The sequence below is a fragment of the Oryctolagus cuniculus genome, chromosome 10 (assembly GCF_051225735.1).
Source record: "Oryctolagus cuniculus isolate XC-2025 breed Fujian yellow rabbit chromosome 10, ASM5122573v1, whole genome shotgun sequence".
Taxonomy (NCBI): Eukaryota; Metazoa; Chordata; class Mammalia; order Lagomorpha; family Leporidae; genus Oryctolagus; species Oryctolagus cuniculus.
In genome coordinates this window covers 78638622-78665470 of record NC_142876.1, presented here as the reverse complement: position 1 = coordinate 78665470, position 26849 = coordinate 78638622, and the positions used below count along the sequence as shown (strand labels likewise).

General features: G+C 47.7%; 1 long non-coding RNA gene across 7 annotated transcripts in view; it reads right to left on the bottom strand.

Annotated features, from left to right (window-relative positions):
• LOC149124300 (uncharacterized) overlaps positions 1-26849 on the bottom strand; it is a 119624-nt gene that overhangs the window by 50922 nt on the left and 41853 nt on the right. For 2 of the 7 annotated variants that reach the window (XR_016214196.1, XR_016214197.1), the window contains exon 4: positions 11360-11621. The exons of 4 other annotated variants lie outside the window; for them this stretch is intronic. This is a non-coding gene — a long non-coding RNA (uncharacterized LOC149124300). Of the gene's footprint in view, positions 1-11359; positions 11622-26849 lie in introns of those variants that run through there. One more of the 7 variants, XR_016214190.1, reaches the window with a different exon arrangement.

Here is a 26849-nt window from a genome sequence, read left to right as displayed (position 1 = left end):
GCAGGGCTGTGGCGGGCCAAGCAGGGCTGTGGCAGGCTCTGCAGGGCTGTGGTGGGCTCTGCAGGGCTGTGCAGGGCTCTGCAGGGCTGTGGCGGGCCAAGCAGGGCTGTGCAGGGCTCTGCAGGGCTGTGGTGGGCCAGGCAGGGCTCTGCAGGGCTCTGCAGGGCTGTGGCAGGCCAGGCAGGGCTCTGCAGGGCTCTGCAGGGCTGTGGCAGGCCAGGCAGGGCTCTGCAGGGCTCTGCAGGGCTGTGGCAGGCCAGGCAGGGCTCTGCAGGGCTCTGCAGGGCTGTGGCAGGCCAGGCAGGGCTCTGCAGGGCTCTGCAGGGCTGTGGCAGGCCAGGCAGGGCTCTGCAGGGCTCTGCAGGGCTGTGGCAGGCCAGGCAGGGCTGTGCAGGGCTCTGCAGGGCTGTGGCAGGCCAGGCAGGGCTTGCAGGGTTCTGCAGGGCTGTGGCAGGCCAGGCAGGGCTGTGCAGGACTCTGTAGGGGCTGTGGTGGGCCAGGCAGGGCTGTGCAGGACTCTGTAGGGGCTGTGGTGGGCCAGGCAGGGCAGCAGAGCAGTGCTCTCAAAGCCTCAGCTCCTCCCTACATCAGGGTGACTATGGATAATGATAACATATTATATATTCCTCTATAAAAACAACCTAGAAGATAGGATTTTGGATGCTTTGTTAAGTTCTTGAAAGGATAAATATACTTACCCTTATTGGATATATATATATATATTTTTTTTTTTTGACAAGCAGAGTGGACAGTGAGAGAGAGAGACAGAGAGAAAGGTCTTCCTTTGCCATTGGTTCACCCTCCAATGGCCGCCGCGGCCGGCACGCTGCTGCCGGCGCACGGCGCTGATCCAATGGCAGGAGCCAGGTACTTATCCTGATCTCCCATGGGGTGCAGGGCCCAAGTACTTGGGCCATCCTCCACTGCACTCCCTGGCCACAGCAGAGAGCTGGCCTGGAAGAGGGGCAACCGGGACAGAATCCGGCGCCCCGACCGGGACTAGAACCCAGTGTGCCGGTGCCGCAAGGTGGAGGATTAGCCTAGTGAGCCGCGGCGCTGGCCTCTTATTGGATATTACACATATATATACAATGGAATATCACATAGGACCCCATAAATATGCACACTTTTTATATGTGTATGAAATTATTTTAAGAAGAAGTACAAATTTAAGAAAGACTTATGGCCTGGCCAGAACAGTGTGGGCAGTCCTCAGCCCCTGCATGGATCAAGTGTTGGTGTAGGGAGGCCTGCAGGTCCTGTTAGGATGACTCTGCAGACTCGGTCTCCTGGTCTCCCCACATTGCCTCTGGATTATGCCACACCTGCCTCATGTGAGCCTTCCCAGAAAAGGGGAGGGTCAAAGGGCACAGTCTATACTTCATCCAGCTTGAAAAAATATTTTATATTAGCCATTTTATGCCTGCTTTTCAATAACTGTATTTAAATCCTAGGTCCAATGTGGGGCACAACTTGGTTGGAGACTTGCTTACATCACAGCCCGGCCTTCAGAGACACAAAGTGAACCCCTTGATTGCTCTGGGTTTTTTTTGAAATTCTTTCCAGATTAAGGGAGGGGGGAGGGAGGGAGAGGGAGTGGGAGAGAGAGAGGGAGAGGAAGGAGGAGGAGGGAAGGGGAGAGAGAGAGAGAGGAAGGAGGAGGAGGAGGAGAGGAGAAGGGGGAGGGGAGGGGAAGGAAGAGGAGGTGAGGAGAGGAGAGGAGAGGAGAGGGGAGGGGAGGGGAAGGGAGGGGAGAGGAGGGAGAGGGAGAGAAGGAGGAGGAGGAAGAAGAAGGAGAAGGAGGAGGAGGAGGAGAAGGAGGAGGAGGAGGAGGAGGAGGAGAAGGAGGAGGAGTAGGAGGAGAAAGAGAGGAGAGAAGAGAGAGAAAGGGAGAGAGGGCGTCACACAGAGCAGATGGGATGAGCCTGGAGTTAGGTCTGATACCACAGCTGGAATGACAGGGTAGCAGTCAAGGGAGGCAGGTGGTGTATACAAAGGAGCTCCAGAAGTCTACACAAACTTCGGAAATCCTGGAATCTCTGATGAGTTCCAAGTGTGTGAAGACCAGAATCCAGGAGGCATGGCAAAGCACAAATACTCGGGAGCTTTCAGCTGAATTGAGATTCTGGAGCTTGTGTAAAATTGAAAGATATTGTCCTAAGTATGCATGTCCTAAGTATTCAGTTCTTGTGCAGAACAGAAGTCTATTGTTGTAAGTGTAAATGGAGAAATCACTTTGAAAATTCTGGGCAGTCATACACAGTAAAGCCATGTATTCACAGACAGATCACTATTGTCCTGGAAATTGGGATATACTAAGTCCTTTCTATCTAGGTCTCCCACGTGGGTGGCAGGGGCCCAAGTGTGTGGGCCATAATCTGCTGCGATCCCAGGCACATTAGCAGGGAGTGTGGAAGTGGAGCAGCTGGGACTCCAATTGGTGCTCCGATATGGGATGTGAGCATCACAGGTGGCGGTTTAACCCGCCATGCCACAATGCTGGCCCCAACGCTTTCTAACAAACTTTAAAAACAAGCTTCAGATGATCAAGCTGATCTATAAGGAAAGTAGCAGTCTGCCAGAAAAAAACCCAACACAATTTAAAGGAGGACAACAAAACCTAGACAACCAACAATGCATTATCCATAATATCCAGCATGCAAAATATTACTAGACACATAGGGAAGTAGGAAAATGTGGAAGATGAAAAAAGCAGTCAATGTTGGAACAGACAAGACAAGACAAAGACTATGGAATTAGGTGACTAGGTTTTTTTTTTTTTTTTTTTTTGGACAGGCAGAGTTAGACAGTGAGAGAGAGACAGAGAGAAAGGCCTTCCTTCCACTGGTTCACCCCACAAATGGCCACCACGGCCGGTGCATTGTGCCAATCCGAAGCCAGGAGCCAGGTGCTTCCTCCTGGTCTCCCATGTGGGTGCAGGGCCCAGGGACTTGGGCCATCCTCCACTGCCTTCCCGGGCCACAGCAGAGAGCTGGACTGGAAGAGGAGCAACCGAGACAGAATCCATTGTCCCGACTGGGACTAGAATCCGGGGTACTGGTGCCACAGGTGGAGGATTAGCCTAGTGAGCCACGGCGCCAGCCTTTTTTTTTTTTAATTTTTTTTTATTTGACAGTGTGAGAGCAAGAGAGAGCGAGAGAGCGAGAAAGGTCTTCCTTCATTGGTTCACCCCCGGCGCCCATATGGGATGCCCATATGGGATGCTGGTGCTGCAGGCAGAGGATTAACCAAGTAAGCCACGGCGCCGGCCCCCGACTAAGCTTTTGAATAGCTATTATAAGTGCATTCAAGGACATTAAAGAAAAGCACAAACATTATGAGCAAATAGATGGTGAATCTCAAAAGAGAAATGGGAACTATGAAAAAAGAATTAAATTAATATCCAAAATCTTAAAATATGACACTTAACATGAAAAACTCCCTGAACTGAATTAACAGAAGACAAGATACTATAGGAAGACATCAGTGAACTCAAAGACAGCGTGATAGAAACTAGCCAAACTGAAGCACCCAGAGACAAAAGCCGAGGGAAGAAACCCCGAGTGGAGTTGTAGCAACCTACGGGAAAATCTCAAGCAGTCTACTATGTGTTGTGCAGTCCTTGAAGGAGCGAAGAGTGAGAGATGGTCAGAAAAATATAAAGAAATATTAGCCAAAATATTTCCAAATTAGATGAAAAAATTGTAAGACATTTTCATTTATTTGAAAGGCAGAGAGACAGAGACAGATGTTCCTTTTACTGGCTCACTCCTTTAATATCTGCAACAGGCAAGGCTGGGCTAGGCTGAAGCCATGTGGCCAGAACACAGTCTGGGTCTCCCACCTGGGTAGTAGGACCCTAGTACTTGAGCCATCACCTGCTGCCTACTGGGGGTCACATTAGCAGGAAGCTGGAATCAGAGGCAGAGCTGTAACTTGAACCCAGGAGCTCCAGTATGGGATGCAGGTGTTCCAGATGGTGCCACTGCACCAAATGTCTGCCCATGGATGAAAAATTCACTTTAAAAAATTTTTATTTTAATATTTATTTGTTTTCATTTTATTCAAAAGGCAGAGAGAGAGAGAGAATGAATCTTCTATCTGCTGGATCACTCTGCCTACAACAGCCAGGGCTGGGCTAGGTTGAAGCTAGCACCCAAGGCCTCAATCTGGGTCTCCCATGTAAGTGGCAGGGACCCATGTACTCAGGTCGCCATCTGCTGCTTCCCAGGGTGGGCATCCGCAGGACTGGATTGGAAGTGGAGGAGCCAGAACTTGAACCAGGCATCCAATATGGATGTAGGCATCTGGAGTGGACTTAACCGCCTCCTCAATGCTGGTTCCTTAAGTGAAAATTTTAAACTCACGTATCCAAGAAGCTCAACAAATCTCAGGTGGGATAAACACACAGAAACCCACTCTAAAACATATGACGAGAAAACTGCTGAGAACCACTAACAAAAATAAAATTTTAGAAGCAAAGGAATAAGACATGTTACCTTAGAAGAATAATCACGCAAATGGCTGGCTTCTCATAGGAAACAGTGTGAGCCAAAAAATAGCGGGACGACCTATTTAAAGTACCCAAGAAAAACCAACTAAAATTCTATGTCCAATGAAAACATCATCCAAACATGGAAAAATAAACTTTTCAGGCTAAAAAAAAAAAAAAAAAAAGCTGGCGAAATCCATCACCAGCAGAACTGCACAAGAAATATTAATAGAAGTTCTGCAGGAGGAGGAAATGATGACATATGAAAATCTAAATCTACACAAAGAAATGATGAAAAATACTTTAAAAATGAAAAATACTCTTAATGATACATACCACTAAACATAAATGTTCCTTCCCTCATCTATATCTTCGTAAAAGGCAATTTACTGTTTAAAGCAAAAAATAACAATATATTTTGGATAGTATTACAGGTGAGTAAGTAAAATATATAACAACAGCACAAAGAGCTGGAGAGGGAAAACAGAAATATCTTGTTGTAGGGGAAGGTGTGTGGTCTGGTGGCTAAGACACTTGCATCCCACACTGGGGTGACTTAGTCGGACTCCCGGCTCCTCCTGCGGTTCTAGCTTCCTGTTAACATGCAACCTGGGAGGGAGCAGGTGATGGCGCGGGTGATTTTGGTCCCTGTCTTCTATGTGGGAGACCTGCAGTGAGTGGCACCTGGCTTTAGCCTAGCCTATTCCTGGCTGTTGCGGGTATCTGGGGAGTAATCCCATAGATGGGAGCTCTCTGTGTGTCCATCTTTGTCTCTGTCTCTCAAAAGAATAAATAAATGCAATTTTTTAAAAAAGAAGTATATTGTAAAGTTTTTATACATAAACAGTGGCATAATATTATCTAAAGGGAGACTAGTTCACAACAAATATTTTAAATCCTTGAACTACCACTGAATATGACTATTTGTTGAATGAATGAAAGATTTATTCTATGTATTAAAAACCCACCATTTAGGGAACAGTTGATTGAATTAGATGTGACAGTCATCTCCTCCTGAACCCTTTTATTCAGTGGGATAAGACATTGGGCAGTTTTCACAAGGGCAAAGAAAGGATGAATGGGGAGCAGGTTAAGGTGAATTTTCTGCTTCACTGTGCCTAACACAATGCTCCAATTGTTAGGTTGTCAAATTAGATTCGACCAGACAGTACTGTAAATTCCAAGGGAAACAAAATCTTCCAGGAAAGTCTTCCAGCCAAGACCTTAGCTGGACTCCCGTGGCGACATTCCATTAAGAAATATTCCAGCTCGCATTTTCTTAAAGGATTAGAACTGACAAAGCTGCTCATGTAACTACTCGACAGAAATTACAGATTTCTACAATATGACTTTTCCTTCACTTTCAAGGTCTGTTTGAGGGTCCCCCCCTTTATATTTTGTCTTCCGACTTAGGTCTCTATGTTTACTGTGCACATTTTAAAAGTGCTGTGCCACAGCTGCAGAATTATAGGCACTGTGCGTGGATATTGCTGGGCCAATGGAAACCAAGCTTTCTTGGTGGTGGAAAGAATAAAGTGTGTTATTAGGAGAAGCTTCTATTCGTGGTGTAGCTTGCAAAGGGTATATAATCAAATAACTGATGCGCTTCCACAAAGGGTTTTCTGCTCCTCCCTTCCACTGGGGGCCAGATTAGCTGGGTCACAGACAGGGCTGGGAGCGGGCTGAGTCCCCGGGAGAACGGCTGTGAAAGGCACGGGGCTGAGTGACACCTCCCTCTCCCTTCTTCCTTGCAGCTTCTCCGCCCTTTTCTCTCATCTTCTGAATAGAGCCCCATGGTGGGCTATTTGGAATCAGTATAACAGGCTGTGTAATTATAATAATCATTTTGCATGCATGTGGCTCTTTTCTTCCAAAAAACTCAAGGGTAATGTTAAATGAAAAAAACACAACTCTCAGAGCCTTGGTCAGCTTATAAATCAGGATTCCCTAACAGGCATGCATTTCAGGGCAGTGCTGAATTGCTTGAAATGGTTTGGAAAACAAGTATTCATGCATTTTCCCCAGGAAGAGTGTCTTTAGATTTATTGTGTCGGGGGATAGAGTCCAAAAAAAGAGTAAAATATATTGTTGTGAAAGAGACTTTTGTCTTCTTAAAAATTAAGAAGCAGCCAAAAATATTTACTCATTTAGTCACTGAAGCTAGAAGAGATCTAAAACATTGAATAGTCACTGTCTTGATCTCATAATCTATGGGGTGAATATTATATATCTAAGAGGTCTTCAAGAAGTTCATGAAAAATGCATATTAGGAAAAAAACTATGCATTAACTTTTTTTTTTCGCTTGAGGATAAACTTATCTTTTCCCCCTCTGAATCCATTTCTCTAGCTGGTTGCTGTACTATTTCTTGGATTCCTTTATGGCAAAACTAAAAGTTGCTAATATGTGCTCTCTCCAATTCCTTTTCTCCTTTCCTCTTCTCACTCTACTCCAAGGACACATTTTTCCTCGCGTTCTACCCAAACTGCCCTCATCAAGGTTACCAATGACTACAATACTGCTAAACTTAATGGTCAAGGCTCAGGCTGGTGTGGTGGTGCACAGGGTTAAACTGCCACTTGTGCTTGTGACACCTCATCCCATATCGGAATGGGGGCTTGAGTTCCAGATGCTCAGCTTCCATTCCGGCTCCCTGCCAGTGTGCCCGGGGAAGCAGTGAATGATGGCCCAAGTTCTTGGGATCCCTGCCACCCATGTGGGAGACCCAGAGTTCCAGGATCTTGGTTTTGGACTAGCCCAGTCCCAGCCACTGTGGTCATTTGGGGAGTGAGCAAGTAGATGAAAGCTAGCTCACTTGCTCGCTCGCTCGCCTCCCCCCGCCCCTTCTGTCACTCTGCCTTTCAAACAAGCAAACAAATCTTCAAAAGATATCCAGCCTGGGACTTACTCTGACTGACCTACCATAAACCCCTACTGGACACACGCTGGCCCCCCTGCAGCCATGACACGTTTCTCCTTTGACTTCCAGGAGGGTTTCCTCCTGCCTCACCAGCTGCTGCTTCTCTGCCTCTTTTGCTAGTTCCTTCCATCCTCTCTGACTTGGAAGCTCCTACTTTCTCTCTCCAAGATCCCTCTGCTAGAGACTTCCATCAGTCTCATGGCTTTAAGTTCCATCTATAGGTCACGAACTCCCACATGGGTGTGTCCACTGCCCAGACTTCTCTAACTGCAGACTCACCTGTTCACTGTCTATATGAGACCCCCACTTGACACAGCTGAGCAGTATCTCAGGTGCACCATGTCTGAGCTACCCACGTCATCATCAACTCAGCCTCCCCATCCATGTCGGTAGCAGCTGCTTTCTTGTGGTTGCCCAGGCCACAAAATCTCAGAGCGACCCTTGACTCCTCTCTGACCCCCACTCCATACATCCAATCCTCAAGGAGATCTTGTTGACGCTCATCTCTGGAACATATCAGAAACTGACTACTTCACACCCTCACTGCTACCACCCTGGTTCCTGCCACTGTCACATCTGGCCTGTGTTATTCCAATAACTCTTACTGGGTTTCCTAATTCTACATTTTTCTCCTTTTCTCCTGTCTGTTCTCACTACTCTACTATCCTTTTCAATAGAATGAGCTCATACAGCAGCACCTTGTTTGATACCCTGTTTTCCCAGCATAAAAGCCAAAGTACTGGGAACTGGCATGTGGTACAGCAGGTAAAGTTGCCACCTGTGACACTGGCATTCCATATGGGCACAAGTTTGTGTTCCAACCTTTCCACTTCTGATCCAGCTCCCTGGTAACGTGCCTGGGAAAAGCAGTGAGGGATGGCCCAAGTGTTTGGGCCCCTGAACCCACAGGGGAGACCTCGTTGAAGCTTGTGGCTTTGGCCTGGCCTAGCCCTTGCTGTTATGGCCATCTGGGGAGTGAACCAGAGGATGGAAGACCTCTATCTTTCTCTCTGTCTCTCCGTAACTCTTTCAAAATAATTTTTTAAAAAAATCTTAAAAAAAAAAAGCCAAAGTTTTTTCTTTTCTTTTTTTTTTTTTTTTTTTTGACAGGCAGAGTGGACAGTGTGAGAGAGAGACAGAGAGAAAGGTCTTCCTTTTTGCCGTTGGTTCACCCTCCAACGGCCGCCGCTGCAGCCGGCGCACCGCGCTGATCCGATGGCAGGAGCCAGGATCCAGGTGCTTTTCCTGGTCTCCCATGGGGTGCAGGGCCCAAGCACCTGGGCCATCCTCCACTGCACTCCCTGGCCATAGCAGAGAGCTGGCCTGGAAGAGGGGCAACCGGGACAGAATCCGGCGCCCTGACCGGGACTAGAACCCGGTGTGCCGGCGCCGCAAGGCGGAGGATTAGCCTAGTGAGCCGCGGCGCCGGCTCAGTTTTTTCAATAGCTATGTGGAAATCATACTTCTATCCATGCTACCTCTTCGACCACCTCTTCTAGTCTCTCTGTCCCACATCTCAATTCCTTCAACGTTGGTGTCTTTGCATTAGTTATTCCTTACACCTCTGCTCCCTTAGAGAAGAAAGGCCCCTGCTCTGAGCCTCACACTTGACAGCAGTGCCTCTTAAGCAACTGTGCTGATGGACTGTTTGTGTGTGACTTCCAACCCATCGTGGACAGACCACGTGTGGTCCCGTTCAGGGCGCCAGGCTGTAGGTGTGCTGCAGGAGATTCACCAGGCAAGCTTGCTGTGACCCATTGGCCTACAGCCCAGGGGTCTACATGTGGTAAGCCCACTGGCCACAAGCTGGGATGCACGGCGAGTCCAACTGTTGTGTGAAGTTCACAGTGTTTATCCTCGATCCCTTTCGTCTCTCGCCACAGATGGGAAAGAGACCCTGGCTGTGAATGGACCCTGGAGGGGTTGCAATGGGAGCACTGCCATGGAAGAGCCTGCTCTGGCCTCCCCTGGCCGAGCCCTTTACTACGGAGTGAGGATTCTGTAGTGCAAGTGATGGTGCCACCTGGAGAGTGTGACCCTGTGGAGCTCACTCACTGGGACTCCATGAGTATACCTGATAACCCCAAGTATACATTTAGTATATGCTCAGGCCTCTTCCCCAGGCCCATGCACCTTACCACTGCTTGAGGTTTGGCCAGGGAGCATCTGTTTGCAGTGAGTGTGGATGCAGCCAGGCTGTCTGCCTGTGGAACTGTGAAGCCTCTTAGCGTGGCCACCAAGTATGGCTGGGAAGGGAGGAGGAGAAGGCTGGGGGCCTGGGCCTGCTCTGGACACTATCAAGTTCTGGTGCAGAATTCTGAGCAGTCCACAGAGTCCTTTGGTCATGATCTAATTACACTTTAAGGTAAAGAGAATGAACCTTGTTTATTTATGGGTTATCGGTTAGATTTATAACTTTAAAATATTGAGATATCTGGTGTGTGGACCACTATTTAAATGCTCACCTAGCGTGCCCAAATGTTAGTGGCAGGAGTATCCAAATGGGTCACTCCCTTAAGGCTCTACTTGGATCTCACTTTCTGTATTAGCTTCCCAGGGCTTCCACAGCAAAGCACAGGAACCAAGGCAACTCCGAGCAATAGAAACTTATTTTCTCACAGGTATGGAGGCCTGAAGTTCAAAGTCAAGGTGTTGGCAGGGCTATGCTCCCCCTGGAGGTGCTGGGGAGAGTCTGTTCCAGGACCGTGCTAGGTTCTGGTGCCTTAGACACATACTCCCTGGCTTGTAGAGGACCGTCTTCTCCTGTGTCTCTTCATATCTCCTCTCTGGGTGTCTCTGTGTCTAAATGTCCTCTTTTTATAAGATCGCCTTAACGACCTCATTTTTAACTTGCTTACCTCAGTACAGACCCAATATCCGAATCAGGTCATATTAGCAGTTACTGAGTGAGAGGCACAGTGTTACCCTCTTTGATGTCTCTGTTTCTGTTCAGTCCATAGCTTGTCCCCTAGTTGCAACCCACACACTATGAATGCCTCTTACTTTGGCTTACTCCCTTTCCATGGCCATGTCCACCTTCTAATGCACTTTCGAGTTGACTTACACATTGTATTATTTGTCAAATGCCCCTTCTGATAGGGGCATCCTGTGAACAGGCATTTCTCTCTCTCTCTCTCTCTCTCTCTCTTTTTTTTTTTTTTTTTTTTGACAGGCAGAGTGCACAGTGAGAGAGAGACAGAGAGAAAGGTCTTTCTTTGCCGTTGGTTTACCCTCCAATGGCCGCCACGGCTGGCGTGCTGCGGCCGGCGCACCACACTGATCCGATGGCAGGAGCCAGGTGCTTCTTCTGGTCTCCCATGGGGTACAGGGCCCAAGGACTTGGGCCATCCTCCACTGCACTCCCTGGCTGCAGCAGAGAGCTGGCCTGGAAGAGGAGCAACGGGACAGAATCCGGCGCCCCGACCGGGACTAGAACCCTGTGTGCCAGCGCTGCAAGGCAGAGGATTAGCCTAGTGAGCCACGGCGCCGGCCACATTTCTCTTCTTTATTCACTGCTGCATCCCAAGAATCTAGAACAGCTCCTGGCCCACAGCAGTTGCTCAACAGGTATGTGTGGCATGAAGGACTTTAACCACCCTGTCTTCTAGTGGGAGAATGGTCACAGTAATGGCCACAAAAGAGTAAAGGGTTCTGGCTACCTGAGTCTGGCATCTCAGATACTTCGATGTCTTAAATCCTGTTTGAAAGCATTCCATTGCCCATCCCCTCCCAACCCCCCAACACGCCACGGACCTACATCTTCAAATTCTGCTGAGTTCATACAGATGAATCTGTGTGTCTAAATGAAGACTTGCAATTAAAGAAAGTGACAAAGGAAAAGAATGAAGCAGAAAGGAAAAGAACTGAGTTCCAACTGTTACCGGAGAATGGCAAGGTTCTTGTGTTCACGCAAGAAAGAATTCAGGCGTGAGACAGAGAGTAGTGGAAAGGTAAAACAGCAAAGTTTATTAGGGAAGGGACATCCATAAGAATGGATGGGCACCTCTCCAGACAGGACCCAAGGGAGAGTGCTCAGTCGCTCGGACTGGGGCGGGGGGAGCAAGGTTACATGGTTGAGTGGAGAGATTACACCTAGGCAGGCAGGCGGGCGACTCAGCAGAGAGGCAGAGGGCTGAGTGCGCAGTCTGGTTGAGGCGGGTCGGGGGGGGGGCGGTTAAGGAGATGGGTCTTTGTCTTCACACATCTCTTCCTGAAACAAAGGATTTCATGGATGTAAATATTTAGAAGCTCCTATCTGAGTTTTCCCCTGAAGGTATCAGACAGGAGGAAGCCTAGCGCTGTCCTAACCCAGGATCCAGAGCAGGGTATTTGAAATGCAGATACTGGGCTGCATCTGGAAGGTTATCAGGAAGAAGGGGCGGGGACCCCCACCTGGCAGGTTATTGGGTAGAAGGGGGCAGGGCAGGATGCAGATACTGGGCTGCCCCTGAACATTATCGGGATGTCTTTGCGATGCAGATGAATATGCTGTGTCGCTCCCCCTCTTCGTGGAGGAACGACACTAAACCCTGCGCTGTTTTGTCTGCTCGGCCCTCCCCGGGTTTGCTGCTGGTTCTTCCCGGGTTGGCTACCGACCCTTCCACCTCCGTGGAAGGGCGGTTCCCCCTAGCCACTTTCCCCACTTCCGCAGGGGAGCGGCACACCGCCGGCCGGCTCTCTCGGGGGCTGCTCAGGTGTTCCTTCAGATAGATGTTCCCTGGTGCATGTTGTCTCTCTCCTCCTTTATAGTTCTCTTCCACCAATCCCAACTCTGCTACCCACACGCCGAGTACGCTGCTCTCCTCCAATCAGGAGCAGGTCCCACAGTTTATTGGTTGAACTGGAGGCAGCTGTGTAGAAGCTGTTTCCTCCTCTCCCAGCGCCATATTGTGGGAGAGCAGATGCATAGAATAAGTCTTAATTCCAGTAACTTAGTCTAGTCCGAGTTGCTCCCAGTTGCTCCCCACAATGCTGGACATAGATGTCTTTTCTTTAGGCCTTTGTCAAACACACATAAGCTCACATCTGACTTCCTACCTAATATAACCTATAGACATCAAAAAGCCTGAGAAGCTGAAAGTCATCTATACCTTTTCATATCTTATAACAAAGCCTGAATCAATTCTTTACATAAGATTCCTACAGCAACCGTGAATTCAACCAGATAGTTCTAAAGATGTAGTGTAATGTAAATGATGAGCATTATTGGATTGGCCAAGGGTCATAAGATCAGCCAAAGTTCAAAAATTTTTAATGTTAAGTGCTGGTAAGGTTGTGGTGAACAAGGAGTGCTTTGATGGGAGTGGAACTTCCAAGGTCATCTGGCCGTGTCCATGAGACAAAGTATATATCCTGCTCCTTGCTAATTCCACTTGTTATACTGGTGCATGGACACATGTAACAGGAATATCCCAAGCAGCTCACTTATAACAGCAGAGAAAGAGGAAACAGCTTGAATGGCTATCAACATGGGTTTACAAAGTGGATGGATAAATCATAATACCAGTAGTTTTCTTTTTTTAAAAAATGATTGATTTATTTATTTGAAAGGCACAGTTACACACAGAGAGAAGAGGCAGGAGAGAGAGAGAGAGAGAGAGAGATCTCCATCCACTGGCTCACTCCCCAAAGGCCGCAATGGCTGGAGCTGGACTGATCCAAAGCCAGGAGCCAGGACTTCTTCCAGGTCTCCCACATGAGTGCAGGGACCCAAGGACTTGGGGCATCTTCCACTGCTTTCCCAGACCATAGTAGAGAGCTGGATCGGAAGTGGAGCAATGGGACTCAAACCAGCAACCATACGGGCTGCTGGCACTGCAGGGGGTGGCTTTACCTGCTACACCACAGCGCCAGCCCCATACCAGTAATTTTCAACCCTAATTACACACTGGAAATACCTAGGGAGACTTTAAAAAGACCACTTCTGACCCTCCATACAGAAACAACTGCATCTCTATTGACAGATGGGAATCTGTATTGCATAAAAAACAAAACAAAAAGGAAAAAGAAAAAAGAGCCAGAGTTGAGAAACCCTGATCTATATCATGGTGCATTACGCTGTATTTAAATAGAATTGATGGATCGGCACTATGGCGTAGCAGGTAAACCTGCTGCTTGCAGTGTCGTCATCCCACATGGGTGCTGGTTCCAGTCCCAACTGCTCCACTTCCAATCCAGCTCTCTGCTATGGCCTGGGAAAGCAGTAGAAGATGGCCCAAGTGCTTGGCCCCCTGCACCCACGTGGGCAACCTGGAAGAAGCTCCTGGCTCCTGGATTTGGATTCGCCCAGCTCCAGCTTTTATGGCCATCAGGGGAGTGAACCAGTGGATGGAAGACCTCACTCTCTCTCTCTCTGCCTCTGTCTCTGCCTCTCTGTAACTATGCCTTTCGAATAAACAAATACAATCTTTTTTAAAAAAATAAATAGAATTGAGATGGATGTACTAACATGGATAGAACTTCAAGAAATGGTTGACTGCAAAAGGCAAGTTGTAGAAAGTACAGTGTAACACCTTTCATGTAAACAGATTGGGGGAAGCAGACTCTAAAATGCCCCCAGTGATCCCACTTCCTGATAATCTCCACCCCTTATGGAGAACCTACTCCCCTTGGAAATATAAACTCACTTAATCAATAGGATATTGGGAGAACGATGAGATGTCATTTCTGAGATTAGGTTATAAAAGACAGGATTCCATCTTGGATGCTCGCTCTCTTGTTTGCTCTGATGTCTTCACCTGAGGGAATCTGGATCCCTTGTCAGGAGGCAACCCTATTGAGAGCCTGTTGGCCAAGGAATGGGGCTTTCCAACAATGTGTGAGTGGGCTTGGATGAAGAACTGCCCTTCCCCCAAGTCCTGCCTTCAGGTGAATAGCTTGCTTCTGATGGCAGGAAACAAGGAAACAATCTGAATAGCCATCAATAAATGGTTAGAAATGACTAAATAAATTATAGTATGTCTGTCCCAGTAGTTTCCAACCCTGACTATACACTGGCAATACTTGGGGACACTTTAAGACCAACTTGATGGCCAACTGATGAGAGACATTGAACCAGAGGTACCCAGCTAAGCAGTTCCCCCGAAGCTGGCCCAGAATCTTCATGGCAATACATGTTTGTTGTCTTAACTCCTAAGTTTGGGGTTTGGGGCTAATTTGTTGCACAGGAATAGAAAAACACACAGACATACACACACAACAATCTACACAGTTTCAGTGGCTCCAGTTATATATATATATATATATATACACACAAAGGCACAGGAAAGAGCCTGAAACATGCAGACAAATATGCTGGTCACCTTGGTGGGGAGAGGGGATGGGTGTTTTTTTTTTTTTTAAAGATTTATTTACTTACTTGAAAATCAGAGTTACAGAGAGTCAGAGGCAGAGGCAGAGAGAGAGACAGAGAGAGAGAGTCTTCCAACCACTGGTTCACTCCCCAGATGGCCACAATGGCCAGAGCTGGACCAAAGCCAGGAGCCAGGAATTTCTTCTGGATCTCCCATGTGGGTGCAGGGGCCTAAGGACTTAGGCCCTCCTCTGCTACTTTCCCAGGTGCATTAGCAGGTATCTGGATCAGAAGTGGAGCAGCCAGTTATCGAACCGGCTCCCATATGGGACGCCGGCACTGTAGGCAACAGCTTTACTAGCTACGTCAGAGCACCAGCCCCGGGGATGGATGTTGTTCACAGGGAATTGCCAAAGGGGTAATAATTTTATCTGTTCAGGCCGGTGCCGTGGCTCAATGGGCTAATCCTCCGCCTTGCAGCGCCCGCACACTGGGTTCTAGTCCCGGTCGGGGCACCGGATTCTGTCCCGGTTGCCCCTCTTCCAGGCCAGCTCTCTGCTATGGCCAGGGAGTGCAGTGGAGGATGGCCCAAGTCCTTGGGTCCTGCACCTGCATGGGAGACCAGGAGAAGCACCTGGCTCCTGGCTTCGGATCAGTGCGATGCGCCGGCCATTGGAGGGTGAACCAACGGTAAAGGAAGACCTTTCTGTCTGTCTCTCTCTGTCCACTCTGCCTGTCAAATATAAAATAAATAAATAAATAAATAAACATTTTATCTGTTCAGTTTCACTGTTATTTACTGGGATGATATATTCATGGATTGTTGGTCTAATTAAACATTAGTAAGAAAAAATGTAATAAGTTGTGGTTTTCCTCAAGAAAAGCAGTCAACTTTCAGTTGCTTTGCATAGCAGCTAAGAATGAACATGGTCCCTACACAATGATCTGAGGAGCCTTCCACTTGCTCCCATTCCCCAGTGAAATATTTATGAGTGAGCTTTATTTCTAGTTCGTAGCCGGTTTTATCATCATACTCCACAACATAGTCCAGAGCCATTTGGGAAAAGGGATTGAGGAAAGAAGAAGATGTCAAATGAATATAGAGAGAGCCTGGCATTTTGGCAAAGCAGGTTAAATCACCACTTGAGATGCTGGCATTCCATATGGGTGCCAATTCCTGTCCCAGCTGCTCTGCTTTCCATCCACCTCCCTGCTAACACACATGGTAAAGCAGCCAAAGACGGCCCAAGTGTGTGGGCCGCTGTACCCACATGGGAGACCTGAGTAAAACTCCTGTCTCCTGGCATTAGCCTGGCCCAGCCCTTGCTGTTGTGGCCATTTGAGGAGTGAACCAGCAAATGGAAGATCTCTCTCTTCCTCTCTATAACTCTGCCTTTCAAATAAATAGATCCTAAAAAAAAATGGAGAGAAAATGTTCTCTTGGGGAGGAGGCAGGTGGATGCAGAAGTGGCCCTGGGATATCAAGCGTCTTTGTGATTTGTCTCTGTAATATCAATAACTTAAGAACTATAGCAAGCAGCGGGACCTCTCAGAGTGCTGGAATGCCAGCCAGGGAAGGGCGGCTACTTCCACTGAGATCCAAAGAGAGGGGTTCTTTGCGCAGGTGATTGGGGAAGGGGCAGAAGTACACTAGAAGATCTCAGTTTCTGGTTAACAAAAGCCACCTCATAATATCAGCCAACGTGCACTGAAGTCTGACTAGGGGTCAGGCATGTGGGCTCTGCTTAACTCCTACAGCTGCACATTAGCAACCTGATACTCTCATAGCCCCATTTTGTAGAATAGTTCATTGAGCAGCAGACAAGTTAGATAATTTGCCCAAAGTCACCCAACCAGAAACAGGAGAAGCTAAGATCTACACCAGGAGCCTGAACTCAGTAATCAAGGTTATTAGCAACCATTAGTGCATGCCAATACCCTATCTTCTATATACCTTGTGGCCTGCCTTTAGCAACTTCGTGGATGGATAAGGCAGTTTTAAAACTCTGTCTGATGAGAGGTGGTATTTATGATCCCTCCTTGGAATCTGGAAGGGCCTCTGACTATGACCAATGCAATGCTATTGTTACTTCTGAGACTAGTCACTAGAGGCAATGGAGATGCTACTTGGTTCGTTTCTGGAATGCAGGCTCCATGTCAGGAGGAAGTTGAGGCCACATGGAGAAGGCATGTGTAGGAAATCTAGACAACAGCCCCTGCTGAGTCCTCAGCAGCCATCATCACCCACCAGACATCTGCCTGGGGAAGCCTTTGTGTTGATTCAAGGCCCAGTTATCTTCTGAATGCAAACACAGGAAAGACCCTGAGCAAGAGCCCAGACAACCTGCAGAAACATGAGATGATAATAAGAGAACTGATGCTTAAAGCCAGTAAGCTTTAGGGTGATTAGTTACACAGCAACAGATTGGCCAGGCCTGTAGATTTAGCAGCGCTAGATTAGGCATTATCCATGCATGGCTAAAGATATTCAATAGAATCAAGAGATTAGTGAAAGTAAATCTCACCCATTGACCTTACCAAGCTTCTGGCCACTGCTCAGAGGTAAAACTGAAAAGCTGGCATAACCAAGTGTCTACAAGCATTGCAGGAACAAAACCAGTGCCAGAGATGTCAAGAGAATGGCCACTTCACTCGAACAGTCCAGAGTGCCAGGCTGTCTTTAAGTGCTTTATAAATTCACTCTTACTTCATTTTTTGCAGTATCATAAAGAAGACATAGTTTTCCCTATTCCTTGAGATATATGAAGCAGGTAAAGGCTAACAGGTTGCCTTAAAAATTACACAGCTAGTAAGAGAGTATGTTAGTTAGGATGGCTAACTAACAAAATGACCCCAATGTACATTGTCATAAACAGGCTAAGCTCTTTTTCTCTCCTACAATCAGTCCAGAAGCAGGCAGTGCAAGCTGCCTTGGTATTTCTGACTTAAAATGGCGTCCACCTGATTCCAAGAAGGCCACCGAGTTCTCACCTTCTCCTGGGAAACAGGACAAGGGGGAGGGGAGGGCCTGCAGTTCTCTTTTAAGGGCATGGTCCACAACTGGCATGTGGCACTTCCACTTCCACACCACTGGCCAGAACTTGTTCATCAGGAAACCACACTGGGACTAACAGTCAAGGAACTAAACATTCTCAGCTCATGATTTTGCCAAGTGTGTAGTAAGCTTTTGCTACATGATAACCTGCCCCCAAACTTTGCATCTTGAAATGACAAATATTTGTTATCTCTCACAGTTCTGTGAGTAAGCTGGGCAGAATTAGAGGTTAGCAGATGAAGGGTAGGCTGGAGTTGGATGTTAGAATTCTCCAGAGACAGAACCAATAGGATATATAAATAATATATGTATATCCTGTATAGATATAAAGATTTATATTGGGCTTGGCCCATGTGGTTCTGCAGGTTGAGAAGTCCCACACAAATTTGCTATTTGCAAGCTGAAGACCTAGGAGGGTTGGTGGTATAGTTTGAAGGCCTGAGAGCTAGAGAGCCAGCGGTGGTTCCAGACCGAGGTCAAAGGCCTGAGAATCTGCAATGGAAAGGGCCCGAGAACGTCAATGCCCTAGCTCCACAGGCAGAGGGCAAATTCTCCCCTCCTCCACCTGTCTGTTCTGTTCAGAGCCTCAGTGGATTGAATCATGCCCACTCACATTACTCAAATACTAATCTCATTTGGAAACATCCTTACAGGTTCACCCAGAAATAATAGTTAACTAAGTGTCTGGGTACCCTGTGACCCAGTCAGGTTGACATACAAAGTCAAGCATCACAGATGGAACGTGGTAACCTTACTCACAGGACGGGGATTGCCACTGCTTGGCATAGGAAACCGCACAGAGGAAGGAGAGGCCAGCATGTGGTCACTCTTCCTCTAGTGGATGGTCTTGGGCTTCTTCAGGTGGTGGTTTCAAAGAATGGAAAGCAAGAGCTAGGCCAAAACATAGTCCCCATTTCATCTTTTTGACCTAAGCAAGCCAGAAGGCCACACCCAGTGTTAGTGGGAGAGGAGTCTTTCATAGGGTCATATGTATAGAAGGTCATTTGCTGTGGTTTGTACTTCCATGTCCCCTTTACAATTCACAATGAAACCCAATCCCAGAGCACATTAAGAGGTGGGGCATCTCGAAAGTGAATGAACATGGCTCACAGGTAGCATTCATATCTTACAAAAGGACTGGAGGGAACCAGGGAGACACGTTTGCTGCTCCATATTCCACCATGTGAGGATAGCACTGGTCCCTTTTTGAGGAAACAGCATTCAAGGTGGCATCTTCCAAGCAGTGACCAGGCCGTCACCAGACACAACCTGCCAATGCCTTGAACTTGGACTTCCTAGCCTCCAGAACTCTGAGAAACAATTTCTGTTTCTGGATTATCCAGGCTCAGGTATTTTGTGACAATAGCACAAATGGACTCAGACACAACTACTGCAACTGCCCACCACGTGGAGCCTAGCGCTCTGAGTGCTCATCCTATGTGGGGTACTGATGCACCATGACACAGCACAGCAGGCTGTTAGTATTTTGCAGATCTGGGCCCCATTTGCCAGCCTCTTTCCACTTTGGACCCTTGGTTAACAAATATCACAAAGACACAGGCTTTGAAGGGAGACCAGCAGCGAGTATGTTCCACGTTGACAAGACGCACTCACTCCTTACGTGCTCAGGACCTACAGTGTGGACCTATACGCTACTGCTGTTCTGTAGAGAAGTACAATGAATATGACTGAGGGGCACGTTGGGTGGAAACCTTTAGTGTACACTCTCTCTTGGTCCCATCTGGGGAGTGACAGGGGAAGGTGGAGGAGGGAATTGCCAGAGAGCAGGTGTATAGAACCTGAACTTGGGGGCCTGAGGCCTCTGTGGGACCACAGTTTAGGTCCTACTATCAAGCCTGGACGGCTACTAATTGGTTTCATAAGTTAGGGTTGTGATTCTAAATTGTCACCTGGAGGATGTGAAGATACAGTTACTTGGGACCCAGGCCAGAGGGAGGGAATAGGAATCATTGAGGGAAGGGGCCCAGGCATTTTCTTTCTAGAAGCTTCCCAAATGATTCTTAAGCACTGCTATGGGGAGCACCGATTTGGGGTTCCTCCATCTCCTACAGTTCAGAGGTTGCCCTTTACTCATTCACCTGGAACAACCTGACAGCTCAATAGGGGGTGAGAAGCAGAAATGGCAGATGTGGTCATGGACAGCATCCTGCAACCTCAGGCCCTGCAATGGACCAGTGGAAATTCTCTGGGGACCACACAGAGGCAGCAGGGCCAGGCTGAATTAGAAAGAGTGCTTTCTGTCTACTCCACCAGAAATAAGCCACTCTTGGGTCACTGCCCACACACGCGAGGCAGGAGCTCAGCGCTCTCAGCTGGCAGCGGGGTGGCCGGCCGCGTGCTCAGGACCTCTCTGTGATGAAGAGAAAAGCAAAAGCAAGTCTAGTGTGAGTGCCAATGGCTGAAGGGTGACACAGTGGCGATCCGCTGCCCTCCTGCCACCCACAGCAGCACACACTGCTGCCAGCGCTGCTGCGGCTCTGGATACAACGGCAGGGCTTTGGGCTTGGCCAGTCCACAGCAGGGTCTGTGGCCCTGGGCCAGGGTGACAGGCAGGGAAGCCTGGCTGGAAGCCCTGTGTCTGCCCCTGGCTCAGTGCACACGCTCAGTCCTCAGGCCACCTCCCAGGCCTGCCCACCCAGCAGCACCCTTTCCTCTTACTCCTGCGCACAAAACTTACCAGTTCTGTGTGTGTGTGTGTGTGTATGTGTGTGTGTGTGTTTTCTGGTCTCTCTCAAGGACAAGCTGTCAATCTGGAGAGGGCTTTGGCACCAGGTGTTCCTGCACTCAAATCTCAGCGCGGCCACTTGCTAAGCTCTGAGGCTTCGGGCAAGTCACTTAGCCTCACTGAGCTCTTGTTTTCCCTCCTCTGCCACCTGGGGAACAGTGCTGAATAACATGATGCCCGAGAAACATCACGGACAGGGCTCAACACTTGGCAGCGCCTGGCGGTTTAGATTTAACCCAGGGATTTCGTGGCTAATGAAAATAAGCTTTGCATTTTAAAAGGAAACTAAGAATTCCAGGGAGATTTTCACAGGTTAGTAACCAGAGGTAGCTTAAGCGTTAGAAGGAAAGCTGGCAGGTAGAAGGGCGCCCTCTGGAGGCTTCAAATCACACCACATGGGCCACTGCAACTTCAGGCTGTCTACACAGTGGGAGTCAGGAAAGCTGGCTCTCAGCCATCGCCTGCCGGGACTCTGATATACAGCACGTCTGATAGGTCCCTACTGTTCCTAAACACAAGACAGGTTCTGTTCAGATGAATCCTCTTTAGCTTCATGAATCCACTTGGTGGAATCAAACCAAAAATGATTTCCTGGATGTTTTTCACAGGTGGGAGACATTTTTGATGCTGGCCCAGCCCTTGCTCAGCTGGATTCTCACACTGAGTATCCTTTCAGACAACACTACGTGTTGTGAATGGAGGGGAGTCTGAATAGGTGCAGAGACTATGCCAGGGCCTCGCGCCTTCAAAATTGCCCTTAATTTCCTTGTGATCCAGTGACAAAAGCGGGAAAGGACAGGCTGAGGACAAAGAGTTGAGAAATGGCGCTTCCAGGCAGGCCCCAGATGAGCAGCTTTTCGGGTTTCCTCTCCTCCCTCTGTGGGTTCCAAGGCAGTGCTCAGAGGTAGGCTCACCTCTTCTGGGCCCAGCTGATTTTTTTTTAAAGATTTATTTATTCATTTGAAAGGCAGTTACAGAGAGAAAGAGAAAGATCTTCCATCCCCTGGTTCACTCTCCAAATGGCCGCAATGGCCAGGTCTGGGCCAAGTTGAAGCTGGGAGCCTAGAACTCTATTTAGGTCTCCCATGTGGGTAGCAGGGGCCCAGGTCCTCGGGCCATCCTCTGCCGCCTCCCAAGTGCATTAGCAGGGAGCTGGATCAGAAGTGCAGCATACAAGACTGGACCCAGTGCTCCGATATGGGATTCCAGCATTGCAGACAGCAGCTTAATCCACTGTGCCACAATGCTGACAATGCTGGCCCCCAGCTTATTTTCACCTGTGGCATTTACCTTGCCTCTGGCAGAGGGATCCTGTCTCAGGGAGCCAGAGTTGACAGGGGAGGTTGATTTAGTGTGGGGAGAATTCTGGGGTTCTTGGGGTTCATCTTCCATAGGTCTTCCCTTTTCCTTCGGGGGAACCCCAGAAAGAGAAACCGGTGGCCATTGCCAAGTCCCTGGATGGCTGAGTTTGAACTTTGCCAGAAGATGTCACAATCTCCACAGGGCAACCTCCAGGAAGGCCACTCTGAGAGGTGTGTCAGTGTCATTAGGACTCTTTTCTTTAAAAGAATTTATATAAGGGGGCTAGTGCTGTGGTGCAGTGGGTCATGCTGCCTCCTAGGATGCCAGCATCCCACACGAGCACCAGCGTGGGTCACAGGGCACAAATTCTAGTCCCAGCTTCCGATCTGATTCCTTGCTAATGTGCCTGGAAAAGCAGTAACAAATGGCTTGAGTGCTTGGGTCTTGCCACCCACAAGGGAGATCCAGATAGAGTTCCAGGCCCCTGGCTTCAGCCTGACCTAACCCTGGCTATTGTGGCCATTTGAGGAGTGAACCAATAGATCAAAGGTCTCTGTCTCTCCCTGTTACTCTTTCAAATAAGTTTTTCCTTTAAAAAAATAATAAAAATAAAAAATAAAGCCAAAAATTAAAAAATAAAAAATAAAGCCACCATGATTCTACCACAGAGTTTCTGCTCCACAACTTAATCCGCTTTTATCATGTCCTGAAGGCCCCACTTCCAGACACCACAACTGGATTACGGCTCTACCCTTAATCCAGTAACCACTGCAATTAATCTATTAACTACTAACAATACTTTCGGGACCATACCTCAAACACACGGGCCTTTAGGGGGTTGCACACTATTATCGAGGCTGTTACACCCATCTCTAGGCTCCTTCTCTCTGTTTACTGGGTGCCTTAGCTTTCTTCATTCCCCCAAGCCAACATTTCCAAAGACTTCCTCCATGCTGGGAGAAGACAGCTTTGCTGCTTCTGGCTGGCATAGCTACTGTTACCATTTTTCATCACACGGCAGCTGTATTTTCTTTCAGGGAAGGACTCTGATTGGTCCTTCCTATGTTTTGTCACTATTCAGTGCACTAATCACCACTACTAGTTAGATGGAGTACCAGTGAGGCCAAGAGCCTTACCACTAATGCCTGTGAAGTTCACTTTCTCAGGCCACAATCTCTCTTCCTTAGCTTGCATCTCCTTTGTAGATTAGCTTAGTGGAATGGCATCCTGAATCATAAAGACTCAAACTGCCCCTATAGCTAACATCTCAATGCTAGCCTCTATTCTGAGACCTTGTATGGGCACTCACAGACCCTGAACAAAGACACTAATACTCAATCTACTCTTAGACCCAGGCAGACTGGAGCCTACCTTTGCCATTCCAAAGGAAACACACTGGCCCCCACTACTGACCGATCAAAGCAAGGCCATACACACTGTGGACCAACCACACACAAGCTGTCATGCACTGCTCACCCCCAACCTTGGACTGCAAGATTCACTCTTTACTCCTTTACTCCCTGAGGGAGTCTGAGATTGAACATTAGCCGCTGGACTCCTTGCTCTGTGCTTTGCAATAAACACCTGCTTTTCTCCACCACCACCCCTGTGTCAGTGATTGCTGTGCCACATGTCAGGTGAGGAGACATGGTTTGGGGGTTCTACAGCAATTCCTCCAATTTTGGGGGTGTTCAGCCCAAAATGGCAACCACGAATGGACGACAGCCCTGAGTGTATGTCTTGCCCATCATGCCCCAGCTGCTGACCAGCAGGCTCTCTGAGGAGCTATTCTGCAGCTGCCTGGGCACTTTCAGACTTGGAAGCAGCCCCCTAGTGACTGACTACTGATCAGGCACCACTGGCCCAAGGCACTTTTTGGGTGGAAGAATGTAGATTTGATTTGGTTTGGAGTTTGCAGATGTCTTTGACCTTCAGGAAAAATCTGTGCATGACAAGGCAAGGTTAATAGCTCTTGAGCTAATTTGGATTTTCCTCTTTGCAGCTAGAAAGAGATCCCTGCCTTTAGAAATTGCTATGTAACCAGTTTCATAACTTGTGGCAATATTGTCTCCCTCCTTGCCTCTCTGGTTGATAGGTTTTGGTTAGCTCCTCGTGGGTTCTGGATTAGCCTTTTGTGGGTTTGGCCGATTGGGCTTTGGACCCTGGTAAGGGGAAATTTCCCTCAGATAGAGGCAGGACTGAGCTTTACTGGCAATTGGCTCCTATGGAAGGCGAGGGTCCAGGTTGAGTGCCCTCTGTTTTTTTTTTTTTTTTTTTCTGTCTAAAGTCTCTTGTGATCTGTGTCGTCCATGTTGTGTCCATGGCAATCTTCATGGAGAACTGTTACATGTGTTATGCATTTGTACATGTCATTTGTTGTGCCTAAATGGTAAAACCTCTAAATAATTCTATTTTTGATTTGCATATGGATAAATGAGCACTCAAACAAATTAAACTTAAATTAACCCAAATGCCTTTTGGCTCACATGACTTAAATACATCTTTGGTAGATAAATAGATAATTTTTAACTTGTTGGCAAAAATAAAGTGAAGATGTTTTCCAGAGTTGTTAATGCATATTTGTGCCTGGGCTTGCTAGCAAAGCAAAAGCTATACTTATTTTCGGTAAATACTTAAAGTCATAACAGTATAATTTTGATCTAAGAATAATGCAGGTGAAGTAGTTGCATAACGTTCATTGCTTCCTATGTATAAAGTACAGCAATTTAACTGTTAGAGTTTATCTTTGACAAGAAAATATCTTAATCATGATTGTCTAATATTTCAGTTTCTTAAGTAAACTAAGCATAATTGTTAAAATAAATTGGATAAAAGACAAATTTTTCTAAATATAAATTGACGTACTTTTGGCTTCTTAAATTCCATCAAAAGCATTAGGAATATTAGTAACTTTTTTTTAAAGATTTATTTATTTACGAGAGGCAGAGTTACAGACAGACAGGGGAGAGACAGATAGGCCTGCCATCCATTGGTTTACTCCCCAGATGGCCACAACACCCACAGCTGGGCCAGTCCGAAGCCAAGAGCTTCTTCCAGGTCACCCACACAGGTGCAAGGGCCCAAGCACTTAGGTCACCTTCTATAGTTTTCCCAGGCCATCAGCAGGGAGCTGGATTGGAAGTGGAGCAGCCAGGACTCGAACCAGAGCCTATTTGGGATGCTGGCACTGCAGGCAGATGCTTAACCTATATGCCATAGCACTGGCCCCATTAGTAAATGTTTTAATAAATCGTTGGTACATGACAGTTCAAAGTTGCTTACTAGATTTTCACTAGAAATTAAATTACTTACAATCAGAAATAATTTTATTTAATATATGGTAATTAAAATAAGAAAAAGGAATGAAAACAACTTTGTATGTTAAAAAGACAGACATGTTTCTGGTACGTCAGGCTATGAGGTATGAGAGCTATGTCTTGGTGAAGGAAAAAACAGAGTAATATCTATCCTGCAGCAAAAGGACTGGTTCTCTACTTGGAGAGAGAGGGACAGTATAGGACAAATACCAAGGGACTATAAGAAGGTTGCAGAAGGGCCGGTGCCGCGGCTCACTAGGCTAATCCTCCGCCTGCGGCACCGGCACCCCGGGTTCTAGTTCTGGTTGGGGCGCCGGATTCTGTCCCGGTTGCCCCTCTTCCAGGCCAGCTCTCTGCTGTGGCCAGGGAGTGCAGTGGAGGATGGCCCAAGTACTTGGGCCCTGCACCCGCATGGGAGACCAGGAGGAAGCACCTGGCTCCTGGCGTCGGATCGCCACAGCGCCGGCCGTAGCGGCCATTAGGGGGATGAACCAACGGAAGGAAGACCTTTCTCTCTGTCTGTCTGTCTGTCTGTCTCTCTCACTGTCTAACTCTGCCTGTCAAAAAAAAAAAAAAAAAAAAAAGAAGGTTGTAGAAGGCTTATGGAATATGAATGTTATATGAGATTAGGCTGAGATTCAAAGGGAATTATTAATGTGGTTTTATAAAAATTGAGCAGTAATGTCAATGATATAGTGATTTTAAAAACCCCTAGGATTTGGTCCCTTGTATTAAAGTACAATCTTAAAAAAAAATTACTGGGGGCCAGCGCTGTGGTGTGGTGGGTAAAGCGGCTGCCTGCAGTGCCAGTATTCCATATGGATGCTGGTTTGAGTCCTGGCTGCTCCACTTCTGATCCAGCTCCCTGCTAATATGCCTGGGAAAGCAGTGGAAGATGACCCAAGTCCTTGGGCTCTTGCACCCACATGGGAGACCCGGAAGAAGTTCCTGGCTCCTGGCTTTGGATGGGCTCAGCTCTGGCCGTTGCAACCAACTGGGGAGTGAACAAGTGGATGGCAGACCTCTCTCTCTCTCTGTGTCTCTATTTCTCTCTGTAACTCTTTCAAATAAATAAACTAAATCTTAAAAAAAAAATTATCGAAAAGCTGATGCTGTGGCACAGCCATATGGGATGCAGTGCAGGCATCCCATAAGGGCACAGGTTTGAGTTCCAGCTGCTCCACTTCAGATCCAGCTCCCTTCACAAGTGCTTGGGCCCCTGGTAGACATGGAGGAAGTTCCTGCCCTGGCCATTCTGGCCATGTGGAACCAATGGATGGAAGACTCTCTCTGGCTCTGCCTGTCCTTCTCTGTAACTCTGCCTTTCAAATCAATAAATATTTTTTAAAAGTATTGATGCTAGTAGTAAACATTTGTTAAAAGTCTTGATCTTTAATTTTGATTTTTTTTTTAAATTTTCCCACCATCTTCTGAACTTCAGCTTCTCTTTTTGGTAGTTTCTATTTAATGAGTGACTCTTCTCAACTTTCTTGTCGGGTGCCATAAGCTTGTTCTCCCTGGCTCTGACTTTGTGATGACCTCACATGAAAAGTGCTTAGCCGGCGCCGCGGCTCACTAGGCTAATCCTCCGCCTTGCGGTGCCGGCACACTGGGTTCTAGTCCCGGTCGGGGCGTCGGATTCTGTCCCGGTTGCCCCTCTTACAGGCCAGTCTCTGCTGTGGCCAGGGAGTGCAGTGGAGGATGGCCCAAGTGCTTGGGCCCTGCAC